Source organism: Dromiciops gliroides, chromosome 6, assembly GCF_019393635.1.
Source record: "Dromiciops gliroides isolate mDroGli1 chromosome 6, mDroGli1.pri, whole genome shotgun sequence".
Taxonomy (NCBI): Eukaryota; Metazoa; Chordata; class Mammalia; order Microbiotheria; family Microbiotheriidae; genus Dromiciops; species Dromiciops gliroides.
This window is the reverse complement of record NC_057866.1, coordinates 14,918,670-14,931,100: the sequence shown is the minus strand read 5'-3', so window position 1 is coordinate 14,931,100 and position 12,431 is coordinate 14,918,670. Positions and strand designations below refer to the sequence as shown.

At 37.0% G+C, this 12,431-nt stretch overlaps 1 pseudogene; it reads right to left on the bottom strand.

Annotated features, from left to right (window-relative positions):
• Positions 1–533: 533 nt before the first annotated feature.
• On the bottom strand, positions 534–8,598 carry LOC122731815 (annotated as a pseudogene).
• Between the last annotated feature and the right edge of the window lie 3,833 nt (positions 8,599–12,431).

Below are 12,431 nucleotides of genomic sequence, written 5' to 3'. Positions count from 1 at the left end.
CTTCCAAATCCAAATTCCAAAAATTTCTTGAGCGATAGCATCCATTAGTTAAGTCTGTAAAGCAAAAAAGTCTTTGAAGGTAAAATTATATTTGAATATCCAGAGTAGTTAAATGCTTATGCCTGTTAAAGTGTCAGATTAATTTATGGTCATATTCTAAAAGCCAGCAACTTCTCATCAGCACCCATCTAAATAACAATTTGGAGGAAATATATAGTTGTTTAGTCCAATAGTTCTGTCTGACTTCATGACCCCATTTGGGGTTTTCTTGACATAGATATTGGAGTGGTTTGCCATTTCTTTCTTCAGCTCATTTTACAGATGAGGAACTGAGGCTTAAATGACTTGCTTTTAGAGTCACACAGCTAGTGTCTGAGGCCAAATTTGAACCTTGGTCTTCTTGGTCTTTCTGACTCTAGGTCCAGTGCTCTATCCACTGTACCACTTCCTCCCCTGAAAATGTATACACTGTGATCATTTTCAGGGCCTTAATGTATGAGAGATGGCTTATATTGCTGAATTTTGAAACGTTTTCAAATTGGTGAGTCTTCCAACTGTTGGAAAGTCCTTTTTGATTTACAATGATACCTTTTTGAAGAATTGAGTGGTCTCTTCCATAAAGTAATATGATAGCTTTACCAGTACTTATGGGTTCATCCATCACCATCTCCATATATTCAAAAACTTCTTTCTGGCTGTCTAATATTTTTTGGGTAGTCAGGTTTTATGATAAGTATTTTCACTTCGTGAAAACTGAAGATACAAAGTGGGGTTTACTTGTCCTTAGATATTTTCACTTCCTATAAAGTCCTTTATCTCTTTGGTCACTTTCTGGTGATGCAGAAACCATTTAGACACTCCAAGGAAAGTCTTGCTATATATTCTTTTATCTCTGTTTGTTGATGCATTCAAAGCAATCTTTTAACTGCCATATTGGTCTTCAGAGCATTTTTGTAACGTTCTATCATCTTCTAGTATGACTGCAAAATGACTCAATTCTTCAGAAATTGAAGACACTGGATTTAAAAGTTTCAGGTCAGAATGCCATCAGTGTCACTTAGAAAAAGTTCAAGTTTCCTGTGCAGAAAACTGAGAGTAGAAGAACCTTAAGAGATTTGCTTTCTACCAAGTCTATGTGATACCCTGGTGAAAGGGGAGGAGGAAGTGACTTCCAATCTTTGTTTCCCTCTTGTACTAGCCCTCTTCCAGGAATGCTTGCTTGGTTTTTTGATCATCACCATCCTATTGTGGAACTAAGTAAGTGGAATTGAAATATCAGTATTTTCCCCCTAAAATAGGGAAAGGCTTAGAATTCATTCTTTTTCCTAAGACATCTTTAGCAGTCTCTTGAAAGGCAGTAGATGCAATACAAATTTTCACCAGAAGTAGGATTTTATATTAATGATCTGAACCTTGGGCATCTCATTCTTCAGAGATCCATCCTATATAAATGGAGATTAAAAGAAAAAGAAAGCTGGGGATTGAGACAGTGGTGGTGTAGTGACTAGGGTATAAAACTTGGAGCCAGTAAGACCTAGATCCCTGAGCTAATTGCTTTAAATTCTCTTGCCTAAGTTTCCTTATTCTGCAAAATTTTGACCGACCTTACAATCTGTATTTTATGATCCTATGATATAAAGTCTGATATTATTGTGTAATGGTACATATCCTTATTCTTTCTGTTCCCTGTCTCCAAATCCTGCTGCATTTTTCTCCAATCTTTGGGACCAAACTTGAAAACCTGTTAAACATAGATGATAACCCAAATATTCATTATTGATTTGTTTTTGCCAAATACAATATTGTAGATAGGGACTTTGCAAACATGCAAACACTACAAAAAATGTGAGCTCATATTATTTTTTTGTGTGTGTGGATCAGTCTTTAGCTTCTTTCATTCTTTCTTTTTTCTTTCTTTCTTTCTATTCTTTCTCTTCTTTCTTTTCTTCTTTCTTTCTTTCTTTCTTTCTTTCTTTCTTTCTTTCTTTCTTTCTCTTCTTTCTTCTTCTTGTCTTTCTTTCTTTCTTCTTTCTTTCTTCTTCTTTCTATCCTACCTTTCTTTCTTCCTTTCTTTCTTCCTTCCTTCCTTCCTTTCTTCCATCCTTTCTTCCTTCCTTCCTTCCTTCCTTCCTTCCTTCCCTTCCTTCCTTCCTTCCTTCCTTCTTCCTTCCTTCCTCCTTCCTTCCTTCCTTCCTTCCTTCCTTCTTTCTTCTGCAGGGCAATGAGGGTTAAGTGACTTGCCCAGGGCCACACAGCTAGTATAGTGTCAAGCTAGTAAGGTCAGATTTGAACTCAGGTCCTCCTGAATCCAGAGCTGGTGCTTTATCAATGCTCCATCTAGCTGCCCCCTAACCTTTTTCTTTAAAGTGCAAAATAAGGTTATTTTTGTATCCAGCCATGTCTTGGGGCCATTTAATTGCATTTAGACTATATGTAATTTTTTTTTTTTTGATCTTTCTGCCAGTGAGAACAGAATGCAGCCTTCTCAATCTCGTTGTATTTGTGAAGAGAGATCTGTTTGGTGATGTGTGTACCGGTGAGAGGCTGTGACCTGACACTGGGAGATGGTTGTCCAATAAATAATGTGTTAGGTTATGACTTTCAGTTCCAGTACCTTGTGAGAGAGTGTGGGATTGAAACAATGGTAAGTGAGGTGACTGCCAGAACCAATCAGTTGTTGAATTATTCTCTGTTGCCATAGCTAATTGATCAGAGCTATCTCTTGACTCATAGAATATTGCCTAGAAAGGAAGTAAATTGAATTTCCCATGAGCCAATGCTGGTATGAATCCAGTGAATAGGCATTGTGAGGGGACAAAGAAATAGTGGTACTGTTAATCAGCATAAGCCCCTGAATCCATTGCTACAGGACCTCGGGAGGTTCTCCATGGACAAAAAATGATGAGTCCCTTTGGCCTGAAAAAATTCTTCTCTTTCTAAGGCTAAACTCAGGGGCTTTCTAGAGACCTGAGATTTCAGCTACATTGCCAGTTCATCACTAACTTTCTCTAGCTTCAGTAATATATCCCGAGCAACCACAGTACTCAAACAATGTGGAGTGTCTCAAAGCAGAGCAGTACGTGGACATTAACCCTTAACTGTCAACTCAGACCTAATAATAAATTAATTAATGAATAATGAATAATGTAATCAATAATCCAAATCACAAAGTATTGTATTCTGGATCAGAGCCATCCTTGACAAAGGAAGCTTGAAGTGAGGATCAATCAACACGGGGTGGGTTCTTCCAGAATTGCTATCAGGTCCTTAAGAGATCATATTTAGAAAACACTTTAATTGGAAAGTTCTAGATAAAATAAATATGAGCTCATGGCTATTGCTCACTTATCACACCTCTCTCTGAGTTACTCAATAGTGTTTTCCCCTTTATCAGCCCTAGACTTATGGTTCAAACTTTCTGAACCTACAATCCCTAGGTGGATTGCTTCTCTACCATTGGAGACCCTAGTTGAATTAGGAGGCTAAATGACATTGTGTTGTTTTGCTTATAAAGAATCTTTCCTCTAGATTGAACCTGATAAGTACAGGAACTAGTCTTTCCTATGACTGCTTCTAGATGAACAGGCAGGTCATCATTGCATACTTACAACTATGAATTCAGAGATTTACTTCTTTGGGTAATGTCATTCATCAATATTAAATATTGTATATTAGATATTGTACTTGAGATAAAGGGGAATGGGAATAAGCAGTTTATATAGCAAGATAACACAAGCTGGGCTTGGAAGGAACTAAGGACTGTGAAAAAGAGGTGAGAGTAGAGAAAGCTTTCTGGACCTTGGGGACAGCCTAGGTGCAAGCATGGAAATTGGAAATGGAACGTAATTTATGTGAAGAAGCAAATAGGCCAATTTGGAAGAACTATTGAAAATGTTGCTGCTGCTGTTGTTGTTTGTCCTTAGTTTTTTGTTTTTTTGTGTGGGGCAATGAGGGTTAAGTGACTTGCCCAGGGTCACACAGTTAGTAAGTGTTGAGTGACTGAGGCCGGATTTGAACTCAGGTCTTCCTGAATCCAGGGTCGGTACTTTATCCACTGTGCCACCTGGCTGCCCCCATTTGTCCTTAGTTCTTGAAGAGGACCATGACATCAGGGTTATGTCATGACCTGCAGTGATTTGGATTTAAGTGAGGGAGAGCTGTGCAAAATCACCAGCTTCACTCTCTCCTGCAGAGCCATCTGGGTCCGGTGGGGATATATATGTATATATATATATATATATATATATATATATATATATATATATATATATATATATATATATATATATATATATATATATACATCAAGATGATTGGAGATGGGCCCGGATGTTTAAGGCAATTGGGCTTAAGTGGCTTGCCCAGGGTCACACAGCTAGTAATTGTCTGAGGTAAGATTTGAACTCGGGTTCTCTTGACTCCAGGGCCAGTGCTTTATCCATTGTGCCATCCAGCTGCCCCCATTCAAAATGTAGGACATGAGAAAGGGAGAAGTGAACAAACATTTATTTAACACCTATATGTCCTAAATGGTCATCTAGGAGACATAGTGGATAGAGCACTGGACTTGGAAACAAGAAGACTAATTTTCTTGAGTTCAAATTCTGCCTCAGACACTTACTAGGTATGTGACCCTGGGCCCTCACATAAATTTCCTCAAATGTAAAATGAACTGGAGAAGAAAATGGCAAACCATTTTGGTGTCTTAGCCAAGACAACCTAAAATAGAGTTGGATATGACTGAACAACAAATGTTCCAGGCACTGTGCTAAGCACCTTATAAGTACTATTTCATGTAATGATGCTAGAAGCCTGGAAAAGGTAAGCTGAAGTTAGACTGCAAAGGAATAGCTACTATTTAATCCTGGAGGTTATAAGGAGTCACTGAAACTTCTGGAGCAGAAGCTAGACATGGTGGTACCTGTGTTTTAGTAATATCAATTTAGTAGCCAGTCCGAGGAGGATGCATTGGAGAAGGGGAAGACTAGATGATATTCTTTTTTAAAAAATAATAAAGATTTTAATTTAAAGTTTCGAGTTCCAAATTTTTATCCCTCCCTCCCCAAGGTGGTAAGCAATGAGATATAGGTTATACTTGTGCAATTATGTAAAGCATCACCATATTAGTCACTTTGGACCAGAAAACTTAGATAAAAGAAAAAATTAAAGAGTGAAAAATAGCATCCTTCAGTCTGTGTTCAAGCCATAGCAGTTCTTTCTTTGGAGGGGGATAGTAAGCTTCATCATTAGTCCTTTGGGATTGTCCTGGATCATTGTATTACTGAGAATAGTTGTCAATCACAGTTGCTGTCTGTGTACATTGTTCTCTTGGTTCTACCATTAACTATACATTAGTTCATGCAAGTTTTTCCAGGATTTTTGTAAATCATCCTGCTTGTTGTTTCTTATAGCCCAATAATATTTCATTATAATCAGATACCACAGCTTCTTTAGCCATTCCCCAAATGATGGGAATTTCCTTGATGCCCAATTCTTAGCCCCCACAAAAAGAGCTGCTATAAATATTTTTGTACAAATTGGTCTTTTTCTACTTCTTTTGGGTGTCTTTGAAATATAAACCTATCAGTGGTATTGCTGGATCAAAGGGTGTGGACAGTTTTATAGCTGTTTGAGCAGAGTTCAAATTGCTCTCCAGAATGGTTGGATCCATTCGCCAATTCCCAACACTGGATTAGTGTCCCAGTTTTCCCGCGTCCCCTCCCATATCCAATATTTTCCATTTTTGTTATATTTGCCACTTTGATAGGTGTGAGGTGATACCTCAGAGTTGTTGTAATTTTCATTTCTCTGATCAACAGTGATTTAGAGCATTTTCTCATATGACTATAGATAGCTTTGGTTTGTTTTGAATGATATTCTTATAGTGAACCAGGTAATAGATGATCAGGGCCTCTACTAGGGTGATATCTATGTCAGTGGAGGTACTGGGAAAGATGAAAGATATTTTCAAAATAAAATTGAAGATATGTGACGACTGGTAAGATGGGAGGGACAGTCACAAATTGCTGCAAGTTGGTTTGATCTGACTGTCTAGAAAGATGGTGGTGGTGGCCTCAACCATAGGATCATAGCAAAATATGATTGCTTTGTTGGGATGGGGATAGATAATACGCTCTATTTTGGATATTTTGAACTCAATGTAGTGATGGCCAACAGACGAATAGTAATTGTTGGAATAGGGCTTAGTAGAGAGAGTTGGGCTACATTTATAGGCCTGGATGTCACCAACCTAGAGAAAGTTGAATCCATGAAAGTTTATATTATAATAGAGAGGGCCCAGCACAGAACTCTGGATTTCACACCCCTGTGTAGTATCTGGGACAAGGCATGATGAACTGTAAAAGAGGACTGAGGAAAGTAAGGATAGCCACATTGAAAGAAAACTAGGCATAGGCAAGATCATGAAGACCTAATTGGGAAAAACAGGGTCTTGGAATAGAAGTTGGTCACCTGGTTCACTGCTACATAATGATAAAGAAGGAGGCCTGAGAAGAGGCCAGTCAATTTGTCCACTGATAACTTTGGAAATCATGGTTCCAGTTGAGTAGGAAGGTAAAAAACCCCAATTTCATAGTGGGAGGAATTGAGGGAGAGATGAGAAAGTAGGGCAATGAGAATAGTAAGCTTTGCCCAGTAGTTATCTATGAAAAGGAAGAGAAACCTAGAACTTAGCCTGAGGGTGACTAGGGTCAAGTGAAAGTGCTTTAAAACTGAGCAAGAGCTAGGCTTCTTTGTAATAGTAGCAGATCAGCCAATACATAAAGAGATTGAAGGTGAGGAAGACTGAAGGGATGCTCAGAGGGTTAAGCTTCTAGCAGAGAAAGATAGAAGTAACGGAATAGGGGATATAATTTTGAAACTCTCTTCCTGAAATTCTCTCTCTATCTCCCAGGTTTTTGCCACTCGACTCGTTTTCAACACTGTTGTCCACTATAACCCAGCACCTCCTTATGTTATGGAATTTTATCATTCAAGGACTGAGTTCTATATATCTTGTATGGTTTCCAGGTAAGATCCAGAGCTGACATCTGCTACTATTCATCTTAATATCATTCTCTTTTAATCCTATCAATTGAACAGTGACTTTGGCTTATTTTTCCCTTGCCTATAAGTCTGTATCACTAGAAACCCTTGAATAAGATTGACACTATAGAGGAGAGGCAAGATGGAGCCACAGAAAGAATTGTTGACTTGGAGCCTGAAGTCTACTTCAATTGTAACTATGCTACTTGACTACCCATGTAATACTGAGATTTACTCTTCCCAATTTGTGAGTGAGAATTTTCCCCACCCTTTAGATATGAGTGATTTAACTATGGCAATAATCAGTATATAGACTAAAAACTGTGATTTAAGATGTTTAGGTATTCTTGAGTAGCTTAAGATAATAATATGAGGAAGTAAGACAGATACTAGTAGAGCAAATCTAAATGTTATATGGCCATCAGGTCTCTAGAAATCATCTAGCTACACCCATTTGCACAGTGAATTTTAATTCCAATTTTGCTGATACATCCTAAGTTGATATTTGAAATCCAAGGTGTTTGCAACTTGCATGATGAAAAACTGGTTTCTTTCTCTCTATTTCATACTTATTGTACATGTGCCACTTGGGTTATGTCTATTTTGTGGGAGGAGTTATTATTTATAAATATCCATGGATCCTGAGGCTCAGAGTCTTTGGGTCCTAGACCTGAGACCAGCTTTATTGTGAGACAGGATCCCTCTCTCAATAAACCTATTTTCTTTGGCTTGGAGATTACTTTTTTTCCATCTAACCCCGGGACTTAGAAATCTTCACAACAAATTTAGCCTCCTTAACTGAAAATTAGACAAGGTCAATTCAGCATGTATTTATTAATTACATATGTGTAAAGTACTCTTTCTGGGATTTAAAAAAACTTCCTCTTCCTCTCCTCCAAATAACTTCAGCAGACAATATTCTCCAGGAAATTGTATTTTGCTTGGATTACTTGAATTGTAGAACATGTATAATTTAGAGACCCAGAACCAAATATGCCAGGGCAGATGGTGATGGCACAACATGAGATATCCTTCTCAAAATTCCAAGGAGGAAAATGCCTGGGTTTGGTGAAGAGGGGAGAAGGGCAAAGGGCCATCTCATGATTCCTAGGATTAATAGCACATGGATTGTATCTAAAATACTTCGATATGTTTAGCAGTGAAAGCCCTTTACAATCTGTCCCCAACAGACATTTAAAGCCATACTATACATTATTCCACTTGCATTCTGTACCCCAACCAAATTATTCTTCCTACTCATCATTACACAAAACGTTCCATCTCCCATGTCCCTGCATTGGCATAAGCTGTCTCCCATGACTAGAACATACTCTTTCCTCTCTAACACTTTTTGGAATCTTATTTTCATAACTCATCAAAAATACCAATTCCAAAATGACTTTTTAGATTCCCAAGCCCACTTCTTCCTTCACTTCATCAGTTTCCATTATGTAAGTACAAGTTGCTTCTCACAATAAATGTAAAGTCCATGAGAATGGGATGTATTTTATTTTTTCTTAGTATCCTAGGCACCTACCTTGGTGTTTGGCACATGAGGGTGTCATAGTTAACAATGTATAATTGAATGATTTTGACTTCCTCTCCCCCATCCTCTTACAGGATAGTATCACCACAGTATTCCCTGATGGCTCCTGGAGAAAAGCCACAGAGCGGTGACACAGGAAATCAAGCTCCCATGAGAGAAGCTATATTTTCTACTCCAGAATTCCGCTTCCTATCATTTAACTAATAGCACAGAGCCCCAGAAGACAGAAATACTTCCTGCTGAAGATATGTCGGTATTAATTAAGGTGAATCTGAACATGACTTATGCTATTGAAAAGTTTGAAGTTTGGGGCTCTTTACCATGGGTATCATTGCCAAATAATCTTGCAAGCTCCCATTCCTGCAACGTATTTACCCATCTTGACCTCGGAGAATTCTCCCTATCCTTCCATAGCCAGTTCAATCAGTACTTTGTGTCTCAAAACTCCTGATCTTTCTTTCCCTATGATATGGCATAAAATAGATAAATCCTCAGGAAACATTTTTGTTGAAAAATAAATGACCAGTTTCAACAATGAAAATAAAATAAATTCACAACGAATGAAAAAGAAATAAAAGAAAGTAATGGGATAATTTTGTCCTATGAGTATTTCCAAAAACAAACGACCAAGCTTAATACAACAGGAAAGAGAGAATTTAAAGTCCTTTCTTAGGAAGAGATAGTAAACAAATCATAAATGAACTCCCAAGGAAAAAACAGTAAGGACCAGATGGATTTAAAAGTGAATTCAACCAAATATGTGTAAAAGCAATTAATTCCAATATTCCATAAAATATTTCAGAAAAAAGAGATCCTACCACATCCTTTCTATGACACAAATATTGTCTTGATATATAAACCAGGGAGAGTCAAAACAGAGAGACTATGAACTATTATCCATAATGAATATTGATTCAAAAATGTCAAATAAAATATTAGCAAGGCTACTATTATAACATATCACAAAATTGATGCACTATATCTAGGTTTTTGAACAAGGCAAAAATCAACACCCATTCCTATTTATGGAATGACTAGAAAACATTGGGAATACAGAGCTTTCCTTGATATCATCAGTAGTATCTATTTAAAACCGAGACCCAACATTATCCATAATAGAGAAAAGTCAGAAACCTTTAAAAAACCCAGGAATAAGGCAAGGATATCATTTGTCACTATTGCCATTCAATATTCTGCTAGGGGGGCTAGCTATAGCAATAAGACAAAAAAAAATTTGAGGGAATAACTATTGGCAAAGAGGAGAAAAAATAGCACATGCCAATCATATGGGTTTATGCAGAGAACCTTTGAGTGTCAACTGTGACAATTGGAGTGACACCACCTGCTGGAGAGTTACTGTAGGAAAGCTCCGCCATGAGGAGAAGGCATGTGAGGGCAAGCCATGTGGCTTGGAAGGTCAGTTCCTTGGCATCAGGAAGTGACGTTTGATGTTTCCAGTTTAGACAAGAGGCTTCTGGGAGGAAGAAGGAAGCGTTGGGTCCTTTTTGTTCCGGACCTCGCTATGGCAGGTCAGATGGTGGGGTCTCTTAAAAATAGTTAGATTTTTACCTTTCTCTTGGATCATTAGATCCTAATGCTTTTTAATAAATACTTACAAGTCTAAACTCTTGCTAAAGCTTCTAATTTATTGGCGACCACTCATTAGATTTTGTAGACACTGTAGCTAGGTATAGCAATTTTACACAACCAAAAATAATAAAAGGTTCAACACATTCAAAGGTGCGTGATATAAAATAAGCCCATACAAATGATCACCATTTCTGTATATTATAACTAACACCCCTCAGGAAGAGAGAGAAAAAGAAATTCAATTTTAATTAACTACAGAACACCTAAAGTACTCTGGAGTCTACCTGCTAAGACTCATACTGGTAATATCTGAATCTAATTACAAAATATTCTATACACAATTAAAGACAGATCTAGTAGGGCACTTGAATCTTACTCTCTCTTTTAGATAAATTTGACACAAAGGGGAAAATGAATTGAAGAAATTGGATCAGAGACTACAACTAAATGACTAATGCTGTTTTCAAAGGACTGCCAATGAATATACATATTTCTCAGTGCTACACTGAACTTAAAAATAATTAATCATTTATTAGGGGACAGAGATATTGAAAATAAATACAAAAAGACAGAAAGAGTAAACATACATTATAGACCAAAGCAAAGTAAAATTAACCATCCATTCAGATAGCAGAAACAAAAGACAGACCCAAAATAAAATCCTAAATAATGTGGATCAAAGAATAAATGTAGATATGATAATTTTCAGAAGCAAAGTAACTAATAGGACAAATCTAAATCAATACCGTCTTGAGGTTTCTCCTCTCATTCTACAAACTTGCACAGATGACAAAAGATTGGAATAATCAATATTGAAGTGGTTGTGGGAAAATAACTGAGTCATTTTTCGGTGGAGCTGTGAATCAATATGGCCATTTTAGCAAGAAATTTTGAATTATGAAAATATTATGACTTGAATGACCAATGCTTTTAACCCAGATGTATCACTATTAAGGACTACAACAATGAAAGAACATGAACCATATAGCAATCAAACTGAATTTTGCAAAATTGTGAAAAACAAATATGCTCTTTGTGTGGAACTCTGCACATTTTTAGTCTTCTTTTGAGCCATTAATCAATTTACTGATTTTTCTCTTTTTTTTTCTTTCACTTAAAACCACCATCTACATTCAGTGCTTCTACTTTCTTTGCTCTCAATTTCTTCTTAAATCTCTGCAGTCTATCTTCTGGCCTCATCATTCAACCCAAACGCCTCTTTTCAAAGTTATATTAACACAGTTAATCATGTCCCTTTTTCCTCTAGATTTTCATGACACTGCTCTTTCCCAGTTATACTCCTACATATCTGAAAACTTCTCATTCTCCTTTGCTGGATTTTTATCCAGTTAATTCTAAATAACTATGGATGTCCCCTAAGGTTCTGTCCTGCATCCTGATTTTCTCCCTCTATAATATTTTGCTCAGTGATTTCATCAGCCCCACAATTCAATTGTCATTTTTGCAGTTGATTCCCAGTTCCAACCACTCACCTGACCTCCAGTCTCATATCACCAGCTTCCTAGTAAAGATATAAGATTGTATATCTGCCAAATATAAAACTCAACATGTTCCAACCTGCATTTATTATATCCCCTTTCCCCAAACCTTCTTTCTTGCTTATCTTCCTATTCATGTTGAAAATACCACTATCTGCCCATTCATGCAGGCTAGCACCTTACATATCATTTTTGAATTTTCATTTTTTTCTTATCCCCCCATCCAATCTGTTGTTGGTTCTGTAGATTCTACTTTTAAACATCTCTTATCTATACCTTTTTCTATCCTATGATACAGATGTAGGAATAAATATTAGCAGAGTCATCAATGCATAAAATGAAAGTAAAAGTTAGAGAGACAAAGGAGGTACCTATGTAGCACAATAGGTAAAGTATTTGGTTTGGAGTCAGGAGGACCTGAGTTTAATTTAACCCTCAGATACTTCATTCATTCTAGGGTTCCTAGATCTCTGAATATAACTTTTGCTTGCTTCAGTTTCCTCATCCATAATAGGGATAATACTAACACTTACCTCCTAGAGTTGCTGAGGATAAAAATGAGCTGGTGAAGGAAATGGCAAACCACTACAGTATATTTGTCCAGAAAACCCTAAATGTGGTCATGAAGAACTGGACATGACTGAACAATAAAATCCATCAGTTGATATTGTTCTTCCTTAGTAAAATGCTATCTTGGTTCTGCTTACTTCATTTTGCATCATGAATCTTCCCAGATTTTTCTGAAACCATTC